The 11658-nt window shown below is 42.8% G+C and overlaps 1 long non-coding RNA gene across 1 annotated transcript in view; it reads left to right on the top strand.

Moving 5' to 3' along the window:
• The window catches only part of LOC127009270 (uncharacterized), a 65768-nt gene that overhangs the window by 22235 nt on the left and 31875 nt on the right, over positions 1 to 11658 (top strand). The window contains exon 3 of the long non-coding RNA XR_007761751.1: positions 1907 to 1950. This is a non-coding gene — a long non-coding RNA (uncharacterized LOC127009270). The remainder of the gene's footprint in view (positions 1 to 1906; positions 1951 to 11658) is intronic.

An 11658-nucleotide genomic window follows, 5' to 3' on the forward strand; every position in this document is an offset into this window, starting at 1 on the left:
TCAAGACAGTAAGATAGTAAGTAAAATCTGCGCTTGTTGATTTTTTAGCAACACTTTTATGATAAACATGATAATGAAAGATAATAGGAAAAAGAACAAGAACAAGAACAAAAACAGTAAATGAAAAGGTATAATTAGGACAACTGATAGAAGAAAACCTCTCACTAGACCCGGAAATCAAAAGACGTATAAGACTTGGATGGAAAACTTTCGAGAAATAAAGGAAAATAAAGGTGGCGTATCGAGAGGCTCTACCATTGTGCATTCCCTTCGTCCTGACATATAGGGCCAGCTCGACAGTCCAACACCGTGTCATCGTAAGCGCCCAAACCAAACTATATTCTCCTCAGTGATCCGTTATTTCCACTCTATACCAGGTACTAATAAAGGGATTTCTTGATGTGTGGTTTCCTAAAATTTCCAACTTTCTATATCAACGCCAAACAAGGAATTTTCGTCGTATTTTGTGTTTGGTTGGGGAGCTTACAAACTTCCTGTATTGGACTGTAAAATTGGCCCATAGAGCAGAGACGTGAACATTGACCAGTCGTTGCTGATATTATTATTGTTGAGATACTGATAAGTTGTAAGGGAAGGGCTTGGAAAAACGGATGTAAGGAGGTGATAGTGAGTTTGTTCCTGACTAAATTAGCTGTTGTGCTTATATAGAGGAAACACAACAGTGAAAGTATTCGTAAGCAGACTCACCGCCTTACACTTTTCTTTCCTTATTTTTTTCTTTTCTTTTCCTTTCCTTATTTTTTTCTTTCCTTTTTCTCGTTGTTATTACCTTCCTATTTTTTCCTGTTTTGTTATTTTTTCAGACGAGAGGACCACGCGTGCTTCTAATATAAAAAAAATACATAATGCCCGAATGTTAGAATTTTGCTGACGATACATTTTCTTTGGAGAGCGCACTTTGATTTTTGTTTTTATTATTATTAGGAGTAGTAGTAATAGTAGTAGTAGTAGTAGTAGTAGTAGTAGTAGTTGTAGTAGTAGTAGTACAGGTAGTAGCAATAGTAGCACCAGAATCAGTTGTATTAGAGTAGTAGTAGTAGTTATTGTTGTTTTTGTTGTTGTACGTTGTAATAGTAGTTGAAGTAGTAGCAGTAGAAGTAGTAGTAGTAGTAATAGTAGTAGTAGTTTGTGGTGGTAGTGGTGTCGCTGTAGTAGTACATTATTATTATTATTTTCATATTATTTTTTGAAGCTTTTCGACGCATTAACACCGGAGATGAACCGGAAGCCGTAAAGGCAAAATGCTTTTTTTTTTTCTGTGGTGAGTTTTGTCTCAAATTTCTGGAGGTATTTTTGCTTTTTCGCGCGCTGTTCTGTGTGGTGGTGAATGATGTGTGGTGTGAGTGGAAGGGGTGCAGGGGCGTGTTTGAGGCCTTCTAACACCTTTTTTCTGCATTAATATATATATATATATATATATATATATATATATATATATATATATATATATATATATATATATATATATATATATATATATATATATATATATATATATAAAATCTTGCTGTGTGCCGGGAACTGCGCTATGTATTTTGTAAAACTCGAAGAAGTATTGGGTCGTCATAAATATGGTGATGGAACGCCAAGAAATCTGCGGCAGTATTGGAAATGTCATCACCGGGAATAAAGGTGCGAGCAGAAAACTCAGCTTGTGCTGCATGGAGGCGCCGGGGTGGGAAGGGGGGGTGAGCAGGTTATGGGTTCCAAGCCAGAGAATGGCAAGATAATATATGTTTGAATTAAATAGATGTCGCGATAAAACGCATAAGGCATGCGGCGACGGTGTGTTGGTCATTTGTTGTGCCCTGCAACACTCAGCCAGTCGAAAGGACACACCAGCAGATGTCAAACAATAGTGACGGAACCTTTTTCTGTCTTTCAGATTGGAGTGATGATGGAACACAAATGCCCTGTCACATAAAACAGGTAAGAGTAGCACGTGTGGAAAACTGTAAATTGTATGCTTGTTTTTTATCTGTATACTGCACGAAGACTGTGCTGAATATTGTTAACGGATATTTTAAGCAAATTCCTTTTAATTATATAAAGCCTTATGTGTAACAACAAACGTGCATATTACGCTACAAGGTTAAAACGGTTACAGCGTTTCCGTATACACCAGCCATTTTAAGATATCTAGCGGTAATCCTTGAAGCTGAGTGTACACTAGACAAGCGATGCATAGAAGAGTTTAACCGGAAACAGACAGACGTATAAGAATGGGCTGGAATGCGTTCAGAAAGCATGGTAACAAATTTGCAGGCTCTACCTTTCTGCTTTAAGCAAAATGTCTTTCCAGTCGGTGCGCTCTCCCCGTCATGACGTGTGGATCAGAAACATGGACGCTAACCAAGTCTCTGGAAAGGAAATTAAGAAGTGCCCGAAGTGGACTGGAGAGATCAATGAACAAAGTTATTTCATAGAAAAATAATACCTGTACATGAATACGAGAATAGACAATCTTGGGAAGCAGCAATGGTCAGGAGGCATATGTACGATAGAGGGCAAAACGTGAAGAAAAAGAAAGGCATTGCGAAATAACTTAGATAAAAAACTCAAGGGAATTTAGATCGTTCAGTAGATGATGTGATGAAATTCCAAAGGTTTCGAAACGTCTACATCAAAACTGTAGACTAGTGGCGTAACACAGGAATGAATGGAAACGTTTGGGAAAGGCCGATATGCTGCAGTAAATTGTTTCAGGCTGATACTGATGATGATGTGCCTATATAGTAATTACTCATGTATTGGAGTTTAGCGGGCTAGTCTACAATTTCCTGCCAAACACTTTACGCACTGACCTGCACGATGAAAATGCAGCCTAAAGTTTAAAGCTCTCAGTCGCTTGATGTCAACAGTTGCAATTTTTAACATATGTACGCCCAGTAAATCCAGCTATCGATTGGTGCTGTAATAACTTACCTGGAAACTGAAGACGAGATATACGAAATACACACACACACACACACACACACACACACACACACACACACACACACACACACACACACACACACACATTGCTCCTTCATTACAGAAATACTATTTTTTTGGAACAAAACATGATTCCATAAGATATATTTCAAAAGTTTATTAATCTTAACAAAGATGGATATAATTGGTCACTTCGCATCAAGGAGCTACTAACGATCCAAACGCTTACTTAATCCAGTCCATCAGTGTGTTTTCTTTCTTTAGTTACCTTCCTTGTTATTTACTGTTCATCATCAAACAGTACCGTAACATAAGAGGCAAAATTTACCAAGAGTTCTGAGTTTGCCTATCGTCGTCCAGCATCGTCGAGTTTCTTACTGGGGTTTTTTTTACAACAAAGGAGACAGCTCAAGGGCACAAAAAAAGGAAACAATAATAAAAAAGCCTGCTCTAAAAAAAAAAAAGAAAAAAAACCTGAATCATGTGCCTCGATCGCTAAACTTGTGATTATTTCAGATTTGATCTTTAAACGTAACCTTCAGGAAAATGTAATTACTCACTCTGCAGCATTAGAAAGTCCCGAGACGCTTCATTAGAGGAAATTTCAAATGTCGCTACTAAATATAACTAGTTTTCAGCCATAAATTCATCATAATCATCATGTATTATATATGAAAACATGCAGAATTAAATGGTGCACATAAAGAAACTCACTACGGCCTGGCCAAAACAGCGCTTAACATAGTAATAAACGAAAGGTCAGGTGTTGTTGTTGTTGTTGGTGGTGGTGGTGGTGGTGTCGATGGTGGTGTAGGTAGCCATGAGGGTAAAGAAAATACAAAGGAGGCCAAGAGAAGGGGATAAAGGGCCAGAATGGGAACTTTACAACCTCTCCCTAGAAGTTAGCCGAGTGTTAAATCTCTCCATACTTTATCAGGGCGGCTCACATTGAGGGAACTCTACAGTGTTGCCCTCCGCTGAGAAACATCCTGGGCGTGTACACTGACTCTCATCTCGAGGGACTTGTTCAAAGTTTGTGGCCAAAGTTGCGGCGGGACGAGTGTGAGGGGGAGAGAAGACTTGAGGCTGGTCGGGAGGCGTTGTGCGAGATGCTGCCATTCCATAAAACCTGGCGCGATGCAGTAGTGGACGTGTGTGTGTGTGTGTGTGTGTCTGTGTGTGTGTGTGTGTATCAGCCGGTCAAGCCGCCGCCGCATCATCGACCCCAAAGTCTGCCATCGTCATCATTATCGTCGCTCGCCGCGGTCATCAGTGTCGTCTCCACCATTCTGTTCTCCCTTCTCGTTGCCGTCAAGTTCATTTAAGCCTCTTTTTTTCCCCTCAACCGTAGCGTAGGAAGGAAGGAATTAGTGTTCACCAAAGACAGCTCCTGCAGTAAAATTTGTATATTTGTTTTCCCCATAATAAGAATATACTACAGTACTTGATAATATTCGCCAGCATAATGTTACTAATTAAAGATCATTATATTAGCATAGTACTGATGTTCATGTACTGATGTTCATATTAACACAGTACTGATGTTCATGTAATATAAGTCAGATTTCTACTTTCAGAAATGTTTCGTGATGCAAATTCTGCGAAGGCAAATCACGTTCCCTCATCTCTAAAGCTTAACAAGTAACATGAAGTAACTTTTATAAGCCACGTCTGTATAGGATCGGCCATGGCTCAAAACTTCCTCAAGTTATGCACAATTAAGAGAGTAATGAGCCGCGCAGCCCGTGGAGCCGCCCGCCAGCCCTCGCCCGGCATGCCAACGACTCTGCCTCCCTCCATCCCCGGGCCGCGCCGCGCCGCTGCGTCCTGACCCGAACACTCGCCCCGCCAGTAAAATGTTAAGGTGATATTTTGACCTTGAAGTGTGAGGTGAGGCATGCACGCTGTCACGCCTGGGTGCTCCAGCTGCAAGGAACTAAAACTCGAGTAATGTGGGTAAAATAAAATCAGAATGAATTCAAACGTTTGCAAGGGAGTGATAAAAGCACTTCAAAGGTTATCTCTCCCGGGCGTCAGGCGTCCCAGAATTCCCTGGGCCTCCTCTTCCCCCCCCCCCCACACACACACACATACACGCGTGTGCACACACACACACACACACACACACACACACACACACACACACACACACACACACACACACACATTATATGCAAGATACTTCCAGTAGTGTGTCGTGCTTTTCCTATAACCGAAACAACAGAGACACCTCGGAATTTTTTTTCTCGTAAAGGAAACAGCTCAAGGGCAGAAATAAATAAAAACAAAATAGACTGCATTGCGTTGCTTTTGAAAAAAAATATATAGAAATGAGTGACCAAAAGAGAGGTCAATTTCGGAAGGAGAGGTATCTTGATGCTCCCCTCTTGAAAGAGTTCAAGTCGTAGGCAGGAGGAAAGTTTACTAGCGGAAGGGATGAAAGAATGAAGATGCTAGTTAACTTTTGCATAAGAGCTTTGGACAGTATGCGACTGAGCTAAAGTACAAAATCGAATGCAGCGGGACCGCGGTAGGATGGGGGTGGGGGAGGCATGCAGTTAGCAAGTTCTGAAGAACAGTCAGCATGAAAATATTGATAGAAGATAGATAGAGCGGCAACATTGCGTTGGAATTTACTAAGTAAAAGACTGTCAATCAAAGGAAGGGAGTTGATGAGACGAAGAGCCTCTGACTACCCTGTCCAAAAGAAAAAACAAAATATTATAAAATATACTATGGAAAAGGAAGACACTTTCCTTTCTGCCGGGCCTGGACCTTACAGCACTAGCTCCTAAGTCAGAAAACTGTCCCGGTCCTTCCAGTCCTCATGAGGTCCAAGCAGCCAGCCGTAGTGAAGCGAGACTTGGTGACTGTGTTAATAAAATGTAGAACATTCAACATTAATTTGCATATAAATTGCCACTTGGTCAGTTCTTTTCCCCCGGCCGAGGCCCAAGACGAGGCGCGTCCCACTACATTGCTTCCCATCTTTTCCTGATTCCAGAAGGCAAACTCGCCTTGATTTTCACCATGATTTTCGCAGCGCGTCTTAATGGCCTGTGAAGCGTTAATCTAGCGTGAGGAGATCGTGTGCTGACGTTGGCTTCATCTTTTTTTAAGACGAAATGACGACAGTGGACCTACACCTTCACCTTCACTTTTACGGAGACGGAGAGACAGGCATGAGAGTTAACACTTGTTGTAAGAGCAAGATTATGCGCAGACTGTTAGATTCAGATGTATGTCGAACTCCTGGTGAAGATATTTGTCAAGTTAAATTAAAATGTGTGCATATGGTTCTTGAGTTTAATTAGTATGTGTGCATATGGTCTGGCAAGCCGTAGAGAATAAAGGGAAAAAGCAGGAAAGCCAAGGAGACAATTAATCTCCCACCGATAAAAAGAAGTATGGTAAAAGCAACAAGAAGCCTTCGTACTACTCTCGGTGTGAGTGGATGCATTAGAAGTGATTATTATCCTAAGAAATTGAAACTAGGCGCTTCGCGAAGTATTTAGGGAGAAAACTAAGGGGCGCACTAAGAGAACTAGAGAGAATAATGTTGAGTGCAACATGGAGAGTCAGGGAGCGAGCATCATGAGTTCGAAAAAAGACAAAGGTTGAGGATATATAATGACTTCAGATTAAGAAATGGCCTTTGGCAGGTCACGCTCAGAACTGATAACAAATAGACAGCTAAAGTAACGGTGGCATCCCTGAAGTTGTAGAAGTCAGGGCAGACAGAGGGCCAGGTGGAGAGGTGAAATTAGACCCTTTGCCGGAGCAGAATGGAGTACACTAACAGGTGGAGGGAGGTGGAGGCGTTCGGGGAGGCCTTTGGCCCGTAGTGGACTAGTTATGATTGAAGAGGCTGATGATGATTATGATTTTAAATGCAGTGTGTGTGTCTGTGTGTGTGTGTGTGTGTGTGTGTGATTCCGACAAACCTATCTTGCTGTTTGGATGCCAAAGCTGTTTTCGCTTAGTGGCCTCGTCTCCCTGTCCCCTCCCTCCTTGGCTGCCGAGCCTCGTCCTGATAATGTCATTTAGTGATTAATGGAAGTGTTTGATCTTGACTCTGATGAGCCGCTCATTGCACACACGAGCAATACTATTTCAATGTGTGTGTGTGGGGGGGGGGGGGGTTAAGAAAGAGAGCTTCCCCCTGTGGTAGCTAAGCATGCTGTGCCCACGGCCACAGCCGCACCCCCGGCTCCTGAAGGTTACACGCTCCAACTTCGGCCACGCCACCGAATAGGAGGCTGCCAAGTTTCCTCTCTCTCTCTCTCTCCTTCACTTGCTAAATTTTGAGCGTGACTTTTCGCCGTCATCTGCGAGTCAAATTTCTTGCGGGTGTCGCCTTTGATCAATACTTGCAGCAGCTGCCGCCCCCCGCACCGCCCCTCCCCCACCGCCAGCTCCTTCCCCTACTTCCTTAGTTCTCTTCTCTTCCCAGCACGCACTATCTCTTCTCCCGCCACTCATATTCCATTCGTATTTACTTATTCAATAAAATAAATAATTACTTTATATTTAACTAAACGTAACTTTGTTTTTCTTTACCTGTTACTCGTAATAAAAAGGTTCTTCCACAGAAATGTTCAAAAATATTTAGCTCACTGGTCCCTCAACAAAGATTCTTTCAACTTTCATAGATATCCGTGTGTGTATGTGTGTGTGTGTGTGTGTGTGTGTGTGTGTGTGTGTGTGTGTGTGTGTGTGTGTGTGTGTGTGTGTGTGTGTGTGTGTGTGTGTGTGTGTGTGTGTGCGCGCGCACGTTCAAATGGTGCTGGATATTTATTACACAGTTTAGGAAATTTATTATAGGGTCGTCTCCTTTTTTTTCAAATGTGCCTCATATTTTTCCTTTTCAAAGTATGCAACTGTAGACCTTTTAACGAGGCAAATTTGCACTCAGGGGCGGAACGCGCCCGAGTACTTGTTTTAATATTTGCGACGACGATATTATTCAAGGAGTTAGCATTATGTGAAATAGATTGTGCATCATAATATGGATATTTAACAATGACAAAATAACAGCCAAAATTCCTATGGTATAAATAAAATAATTCATGTATTATTAGGTCTAAGTCAACAGCGACGAGATAGGTTAGAAAATCTAATTGGATCTATATTTACTTTCTTTGTATAAATTATTGATTATAATATTCACAAAAGTGCAAGTAGTGCCACAAAAAATATTTCATGCATTTACCTCATGCGGGCACACAGGATTCCATATATGAAGTATTTTGTTTATTGTTTACTTACGACAATGTTTCAAGAGTGGAAGTTGACTGTCTTCTTCTTGAAAACAATAGTGACTATAGCGAAGACTTGACAAGATAACTAATAAAATTCCTTCACTAATAAAAAGCGTTCTGCCAAGGCCTTCTGTTCTGTTCGGCCAACCAGGCGAGCGGGGCGCAACCTGCATAGTGCAAAATCGCCTTGCTAAAAACTAGGGTGTCAGTTTTTATTACATGCATGCATCCCTCATACTTTGCCTTAACCGCACGCCGCCACACTTGTCTACACCCTCCACTCGATTAACACGTGTGTGCGTCCTCAACACACCCATTTGTTACGTCCGTAAGCTCACTCCGCCTCGTCCACCCAGGCATAACATACATAATGCATCACGTAGTTTGCATGACGGCGCTCCTCGTCACATCTGCAAATTCTTTTCCACTGCCTGCGACTTCGCCTTTAGGAGAGGTTGTGGGGTAGGGGTGAAGATGGGGCTGAGAGGTAACATCTTCAGCGGTAAGAATATTGTAGCACAGGAGACGCGCTGCCTCATCTGTCACGCGGCCCAAAGACTAAAGCTGCCCACACACGCTGAGGACTAGCATCACGATTCTGTGAGGATAATCATTTGTGGACTAGCCCTAAGGCTTGGCATCATAGACGAAACCCCACACACGCTGACGATTGTCGTTAAATCTGGCAGAAGGCGTCGCTCCCCCGCTGTGCCTTGACAACCCTGTCCCAGCCCGTGCTTGATCGTGCGTTAATTGGGGTACAAGCACGTAGTCTTCGGTAGTCATGACCCCCGAATCGGTCAGTTGGTCACCTTTTGGATAATTCGTCCTCATCTCCTCACAAGCACCTCGCCCTCAAACAGCACGCCCAGCATCACGTGTCCCACACACCCGCCAAGGCGTATTAACATTCCGGCACACGAACGGCGTACGCTAAGGACGTCATTAACCACCACTTTTGCTCTTCACCGACTGTGACCAGAGTCCTTCCTCCCCTCCGCCCCCAGCCTCTTGACTTTATCCCGAGACTACCCCCCCCCCCCCCCTTCAAGACCTCTCAGCACACCCACTCCTCTCCTAAAACCTCCTTGAGGCACAGCGCTAGAGAAGTTCGTCATTTTTCTCTTTTACTTCTACCCATCTTTTTTTCTTCTTTTTTTTTTCTTTTCTTTTTTCCTCCAGGATCTCAGTCACTCGCTGTTTACTGATGGTGTACCTTCGAGTGTCAGGAGAGACTTGCAATGACGTTTGAGGTATCATGTCATTAACTCACATATTTTCTTACCTGTTTATAACACTTTTGTAATTTATCATCCTGTTTTTCCCCTCACCCCCTCCCGCCAGGCTGCTGGCCACGCACCGCACCGCACCGACACGTCGTCCCTTCGGGTACGCATGGCATCCACAGACGCTCCCCTGAAGCTCAGTAAAACTTGTGCACGGAAAAAATTTCATGAAAGTAAACTCAAAACACGTCACTGTTTTAATGAGCTCCTTATCCGCTGAGTGTTCATAAGAATGCACAAAGCAGTAGACGAAAAAAAAAACGATACAAGCCACATCAGTCCGAATACTCAAAAAGCGTCGATGAGGCATTAATATTAAGTGTTGACATGGTAAAGAGACACTTGAAGAATGCTCTGCCTTTTAATTAAAAGCTGCGCTTCATTATGGTGTGATGTTATTTGTTTTAGTGCTGGTGGCGGTGGGGTGTATTGCTCTTTCGGGGATGACTCTGGCGCTGGGGCGCCGCCCTTCGGCAACTATTACTCTTTCCAAGGCCATCAGAAGAGATGTAAACGGTTCGCTAATTTCGGCCTTAGTTTCAGCGTGGCTTCAGTTTAGTTCTTAATAATAATTTTTGTTTAGTAAACTTGCCGTGAAGGACTTTCATTTTTTCGTACGGTTCTTCGGCCAAAGCCTAATTTTTCCATTTGCATTTTTCTTAAGCTGCCATATAAGACTCACCTATGCACGTGTTACTTCTTGGCCGGTAGAAATGTTCCTTATACTTAAACCTCCTCTTTCGTTTTTCTGTCTTTTTTCCTGTTTTCGTTCATTTATATATATATATATATATATATATATATATATATATATATATATATATATATATATATATATATATATATATATATATATATATATATATATATATATATATATATATATATATATATATATATATATATATATATATATATATATATATATATATATATATATTCCTTTCCGAATCTGCCGCATGACTCATTTATCACACACTTTTCCTCGGCCTCGTCAAATTCTACATTTTACACAAACCTTGTCTTCTGTGCCGTCTCTCCTTTATCTTCAGCTGTCGGCGGCCTCTGGAGTTTCGGGGTAAGGAGCCCGGCACCGGAGTCCCCCGTTTCTTTCACGATGTATCCTCATCCATCACCCTTTGATCTGCATGAAGCCCGCCCCGCCCCTCTGCTGTCCGCTTCGCCCCCCTTTCCCCCCACCCCACCCCACCCCATCCCCGACACACACACACCGTTGTCCCATCTTCATCTCATACATCTTACTTTTCACTGTCACATCGCCACACCTCCCCATCTCCACTGACTCTCCGCGTCCCCAAAGGCCTCTCCGCTCCGTCTTTCCTTTCCAGCCGGTGTTGCCCTGTTCTCCGGGATGCTGCCCCACGCCTCCTCTCCTCCTTCTCCATTGTTCATTGTGATACTCTTTTCCTCTCTTTGCCCATTATTTTGCTTCCTTTTTCTCCTACTCCTCTTCCTCCTCGTCCATCTCTTTGTTGTGCTCCTCCTCCTCCTCCTCCATCTCTTCATTGTGCTAGTCCTCCTCCTCCTCCTCCATTTCCAATGCTCAGCACGGTTTCAGGAATAAGCGCTCATGCTTAACCAACTTACTGGACTTCTTCCCACATGCTATCCAGAAGACCACCTATCAACCCGGACTCTAGATTCTAGGATTAAAGATGAGCTCCGGGAGGGCAGCTAGAGCCAATGCAAGATGGCGCCACTATAAACACTCGCCTGCGCCAGAACGGGCTGGGCCGACCATCAGGCCCCACCGGGAAGAAGCCTTGGGCCGACCATCAGGATCCACCGGGAAGAAGCCTACCGGCGCAATAGGCCACGACGTAAAAAAAAATTATATATATATATATATATATATATATATATATATATATATATATATATATATATATATATATATATATATATATCACTAGGGGAACGGGCCCTTGTCCGAAGAGGGAAAAGATTGTTGCCTCCCTGCACGAGGGGCCACGGACCTTTGCCGACAGACCGACTCTATCGGCGATCGAAATCTAGCCGACCAAGTCGGTCTGTCGACGAGGATTGGCGTGTCTCTGATATATATATATATATATATATATATATATATATATATATTTATATATCTATCTATATATATGTGTGTGTGTGTG

This window comes from Eriocheir sinensis, chromosome 40 (assembly GCF_024679095.1).
Source record: "Eriocheir sinensis breed Jianghai 21 chromosome 40, ASM2467909v1, whole genome shotgun sequence".
Lineage (NCBI taxonomy): Eukaryota > Metazoa > Arthropoda > Malacostraca > Decapoda > Varunidae > Eriocheir > Eriocheir sinensis.